Here is a 5,958-nt window from a genome sequence, read left to right as displayed (position 1 = left end):
AGGCTCAGACGGTGTTAGGCCCAGTATGGATTGCACGTGATTGCACGAAGGTTAGAAAGGGTACCGTTTCCCCGGATAACATGTATGGATAGCGTACACATTCAAAATATATGTCTCAGGAGGCAGGCTCAGACGGTGTCAGGCCCAGTATGGATTGCACGTGATTGCACAAAGGTTAGAAAGGGTACCGTATCCCCAGATAACATGTATGGATAGCGTACACATTCAAAATATATGTCTCAGGAGGCAGGCTCAGACGGTGTCAGGCCCAGTATGGATTGCACGTGATTGCACAAAGGTTAGAAAGGGTACCGTTTCCCCAGATAACATGTATGGATAGCGTACACATTCAAAATATATGTCTCAGGAGGCAGGCTCAGACGGTGTCAGGCCCAGTATGGATTGCACGTGATTGCACAAAGGTTAGAAAGGGTACCGTATCCCCAGATAAAATGTATGGATAGCGTACACATTCAAAATATATGTCTCAGGAGGCAGGCTCAGACGGTGTCAGGCCCAGTATGGATTGCACGTGATTGCACAAAGGTTAGAAAGGGTACCGTTTCCCCAGATAACATGTATGGATAGCGTACACATTCAAAATATATGTCTCAGGAGGCAGGCTCAGACAGTGTTAGGCCCAGTATGGATTGCACGTGATTGCACAAAGGTTAGAAAGGGTACCGTTTCCACAGATAACATGTATGGATAGCGTACACATTCAAAATATATGTCTCAGGAGGCAGGCTCAGACGGTGTCAGGCACAGTATGGATTTGACGGCCCAGATTACACAGCGGAGGAGCAGGGAGAGGTAAAGATTGCAAATGCTGGGGCCCTGCCCAAGCAAGGGGGGCCCATTCGTGGGCGTCGGTACTGGCACTGGGCCCCTCATAGTACAGCGGTGTGTCTGACGGCGGGTGTGCACCACCACCGTCAGAGACACTTGATTGCACTATGAGGGACCCTGTGCCACTGCCCGCGCCCAAGAGTCGGCCTACCCATCTGTCCAGGGCAACGGCACTCGCACAGTGTCGTGCGCTAGGTGGTGACCCCGGCCATGGGGGGGAGGAAGCACAGTTAGGGAGTTTTAGAAAGTGGCATATGTTGATGTTGGACATTCAGCTGATGCAAAAGGCGAAATAGGTGAAGTCCCAGGAAGAGGTGGACCAAAGCAAGCCATTTTTCTGTCACCCTATGTGTCATCAGGGGAAGGTGGGACAAAATCCTTGGAAACCCATGCGTGGTTCATTTTAATGAAGGTTAGATCATCCACATTTTGGGTTGACAGACGGGTCCTTTTTTCTGTCAGGATTGATCCAGCTGCACTGAATACTCTTTCCAATAGCACACTTGCAGCTGGGCAAGCGAGCTCCTGTAAGGCATATTGGGCCAATTCAGGCCAGGTGTCCAGTTTAGCGGCCCAATAGTCAAAGGGGAATGACCTGTGTGGGAGAACATCGATATGTGAGGAAAAGTAGTTTGTAACCATAGTTGACAACTGCTGTCTCCTGTCACTTTCCATCGATGCAGTATTACCAGTTGTGTGAGCGGTATTTGAAAAATCAGTCCACAACATTGTCATGAAACCCCTGTCTCCAACGCCACTTCTGCTGTGTGCACCACGAACACCTCTGCCAAGCTGCCCCCGGCCCGTACGGCTCGTGTGAGAACCATCACCGCTGCTGTGTGCTGGGAATGCCTCAAGCAACCGATTTACCAGAGTTGCTTGTTTATTAGCCAATATTAGGTCAAGGTTCTCCTGTGGCATGATGTTTTGTAATTTGCCTTTATAGCGTGGATCCAGGATGCTGGCCAACCAGTAGTCGTCATCGTTCATCATTTTGGCAATGCGGGGGTCCCTTTTTAGGATCCGCAAGGCATAATCTGACATGTGGGCCAATGTTCCCGGTGTCAATGATGCACTGCGAGTGCTGGGTGGAGGAGCACTTTCTGGCAAATCCACATCCCTCCAGTCACGCACAAACCCTGTACCAGACCTTGCCACGCCAACATTTTCACTTGCCCCACGAGATGCATCCTCCTCCCCTAAGTAATCATCCCCATCATCATCCTCCTCCTCCTCTTCTTCCTCCACCTCATCCAGGAGAGGTCCCTGAGCAGACAATGGCTGAATGTCATCAAGGATTCCCTCCTCCTCTTCCTCCTCATCAACATTGGCTGCAGACGCCTGCTCCTTAAGGTGCGTCAAAGTTTGCATGAGCAGACGCATAAGTGGGATGCTCATGCTTAGGATGGCGTCGTCTGCACTTACCAGCCGTGTGCATTCCTCAAAACACTGAAGGACTTTACAGAGGTCTTTCAGCTTCGACCACTGCACACCTGTCAACTCCATGTCTGCTCTCAAAGTGCCTGGCAGTGTATCCTCCCACAAATGCATTATGGCCTGCCTCTGCTCGCACAGCCGCTCCACCATGTGCAGGGTGGAGTTCCACCTTGTTGCAATGTCGATAATGAGGCGGTGGTTGGGAAGGTGGAGCAATCGCTGCAGCTTCTGCATACGAACGGAGTGTACAGGCGACCGGCGGATGTGCGCGCACAGTCTTCGCACCTTCTGGAGCAGGGCTGTTAACTCCGGATAATTTTTGAGGAAGCACTGCACCACCAGGTTCAAGGTGTGAGCCAAGCAAGGTATGTGGCTGAGTTTTGAAAGGGCTATGGCTGCCACAAAATTACGGCCGTTATCACTAACTACCTTGCCTGCCTCAAGATGTACACTGCCCAGCCATGACTCAGTTTGTCGCTTCAAGTACTCGGCCAGCACCTCGGCGGTGTGTCTGTCGCCCAAACACATCATCTGCAACACAGCCTGCTGACGCTTTCCACTAGCTGCTCGATAGGGGGACACATCGTGTGCAACAGTGGCAGCTGCAGATGGCGTGCTCGTACGACTGCGCTCTGTGGACAAGCTTTCGCTTCTGGAGGAGGAGGAGGGTCGAACGCCTACAGCCAACTGTTTCCTATACCGTGGGCTAGGCAGCACTGTCCCACCACCGCTGTCCCCTGTGGACCCTGCATCCACCACATTAACCCAGTGCGCAGTGATGGACACGTAACGGCCCTGGCCATGCCGACTGGACCATGCATCAGTTGTGAGGTGCACCTTTCCGCTCACTGACTGCTTGAGTGCATGAACAATGCGGTCTTTCACATGATGGTGGAGGGCTGGGATGGCTTTGCGAGAGAAGAAGTGGCGACTGGGTAGGTCATAGCGTGGTACTGCATAGGCCATGAGTTCGCGGAAAGCTGTGCTTTCCACCAACCGAAAGGGCATCATCTCAAACGAGATTAGTTTGGCAATGTGGGCGTTCAAACCCAGTGTACGCGGATGAGAGACTGAGTACTTTCTTGACCTACTCATAGTGTCTGGGAGGGTGAGCTGGACTTGAGAGCTGCATATGGTGGAAGTAGCGGTGGACAGGGCGGACTGAGAGAGGGTTGATGATGGTGATGGAGTTGGTGTTCTTTCTGATGGCCTAGAATCAGTCTTTCGTTGATATAACAGTGGGATTCCCTGTCTGCTGTGGCCTTGCAACGACACCTCAACATTTGCTGCTGTGCTAACCGGTGGGCTTACAGTGGGGGAAACAATGTAGCGTTGCTGACTACCTTCGTTGTGATCAGTTGCACATGTGGCACTTGAGGTTTGGTGTTGTGTCCACACTTGCAAGTGCATGCTGTTTAAATGTCTAAGCATGCAACTGGTATTCAAATTTTTCAGATTTTTCCCTCGGCTAAAGGTCTTTGCACACTTCTTACAGATAACCTTGGCCTGATCATGAGGATTTTGGTCAAAAAAGTGCCACACTGCACTCTTCCTACTTTGGCAGACATTTTGCGGCCTAGCACGCTGTGATCTTTTGACCCTCTGGACAAGCTGTCCAGCAACTCTTTTGATGTTTGGAACCTGTCTTTGGAGTGCTCCGGGCCTGCCAGATAACAGCTGTTGCGATGTCGATGTCTGCTGTGGATGCTCCTCATCTGAGCTATTGGAAGCAGCACCCTCTTCCCCCAATGGATGCCAATCTGGGTCAACAACTGGGTCATCCATCACCTCCTCGTCTATGTCATGTGCACCTTCCTCTGTGTCACCGTGTATGGTGGTATAGTGTGCGGGAAGGGGCACCTGAGTCTCATCAGGGTCAGAATCTGGCTCTGTACACTGCGAGGACAATGTAGTGCTCTGAGTGAATGTACCAGCAGAATCATCCATCAGCGGCTGTGCATCAGTGCACTCCATGTCAGATTCATCTTGGCCTGGGTAATTCACCATTTCACTTGATAATCCAAGCATGGTATGTGAAAACAGCTCCATGGAGTAATCAGTAGTATGGCCTGCATCATCCTTCAATCTTGGTTGGGGTGAAGGACACAAGGAAAGGTGTGGTTCATGAACATGAGCCTCCAATGACGACTCAGTGCTTTTACATTTTACAACTGAAGAAGAGGAGGCGATAGAGCTGGAGGCTGAGTCAGCAATGTAAGACAAAACTTTTTCCTGATGCTCTGGCTTTAAAAGCGGTTTGCCAACTCCTAGAAAACTAAGCGTTCGAGGCCTTATGTAGCCAGACGATGACGCAGGCTCAACACCTCCTGCATTCGGTCCTATTTTGCTCTTGCCACTACCATCAGATCCACCACCAACACCATCATTACCAGCTGCCAACCCCCGCCCAATTCCACGGCCTCTTCCACCAGCCTTCCTCATTTTTGGTAGAAATGTAGACAAAATCCAACAAACTATATAGTAATGTAAAACAAGGTACAAGGTGTCTATAGGACAGGGGAGATTTTGAATTTCTGCAGACACTTGTGGACAGTTTTGGATTGTGTGAGGCCCACTGATATCTGAGTGCTATGTCACAGGCTCGATGGCACAGCTGTGACAAAAGTGACGAGAGGATAAGGGAGATTTTGAATTTCTGCAGACACTTGTGGACAGTTTTGGATTGTGTGAGGCCCACTGATATCTGAGCGCTATGTCACAGGCTCGATGGCACAGCTGTGACAAAAGAGAAGAGAGGATAAGGGAGATTTTGAATTTCTGCAGACACTTGTGGACAGTTTTGGATTGTGTGAGGCCCACTGATATCTGAGCGCTATGTGACAGGCTCGATGGCACAGCTGTGACAAAAGTGACGAGAGGATAAGGGAGATTTTGAATTTCTGCAGACACTTGTGGACAGTTTTGGATTGTGTGAGGCCCACTGATATCTGAGCGCTATGTGACAGGCTCGATGGCACAGCTGTGACAAAAGTGACGAGAGGATAAGGGAGATTTTGAATTTCTGCAGACACTTGTGGACAGTTTTGGATTGTGTGAGGCCCACTGATATCTGAGCGCTATGTGACAGGCTCGATGGCACAGCTGTGACAAAAGTGACGAGAGGATAAGGGAGATTTTGAATTTCTGCAGACACTTGTGGACAGTTTTGGATTGTGTGAGGCCCACTGATATCTGAGCGCTATGTGACAGGCTCGATGGCACAGCTGTGACAAAAGTGACGAGAGGATAAGGGAGATTTTGAATTTCTGCAGACACTTGTGGACAGTTTTGGATTGTGTGAGGCCCACTGATATCTGAGCGCTATGTGACAGGCTCGATGGCACAGCTGTGACAAAAGTGACGAGAGGATAAGGGAGATTTTGAATTTCTGCAGACACTTGTGGACAGTTTTGGATTGTGTGAGGCCCACTGATATCTGAGCGCTATGTCACAGGCTCGATGGCACAGCTGTGACAAAAGTGACGAGAGGATAAGGGAGATTTTGAATTTCTGCAGACACTTGTGGACAGTTTTGGATTGTGTGAGACCCACTGATATCTGAGCGCTATGTCACAGGCTCGATGGCACAGCTGTGACAAAAGTGACGAGAGGATAAGGGAGATTTTGAATTTCTGCAGACACTTGTGGACAGTTTTGGATTGTGTGAGGCCC

The sequence above is a fragment of the Dendrobates tinctorius genome, unplaced genomic scaffold, assembly GCF_039654945.1.
Source record: "Dendrobates tinctorius isolate UK_male_01 unplaced genomic scaffold, ASM3965494v1 ptg000075l, whole genome shotgun sequence".
NCBI lineage: Eukaryota > Metazoa > Chordata > Amphibia > Anura > Dendrobatidae > Dendrobates > Dendrobates tinctorius.
This window is presented reverse-complemented; position numbering follows the sequence as displayed.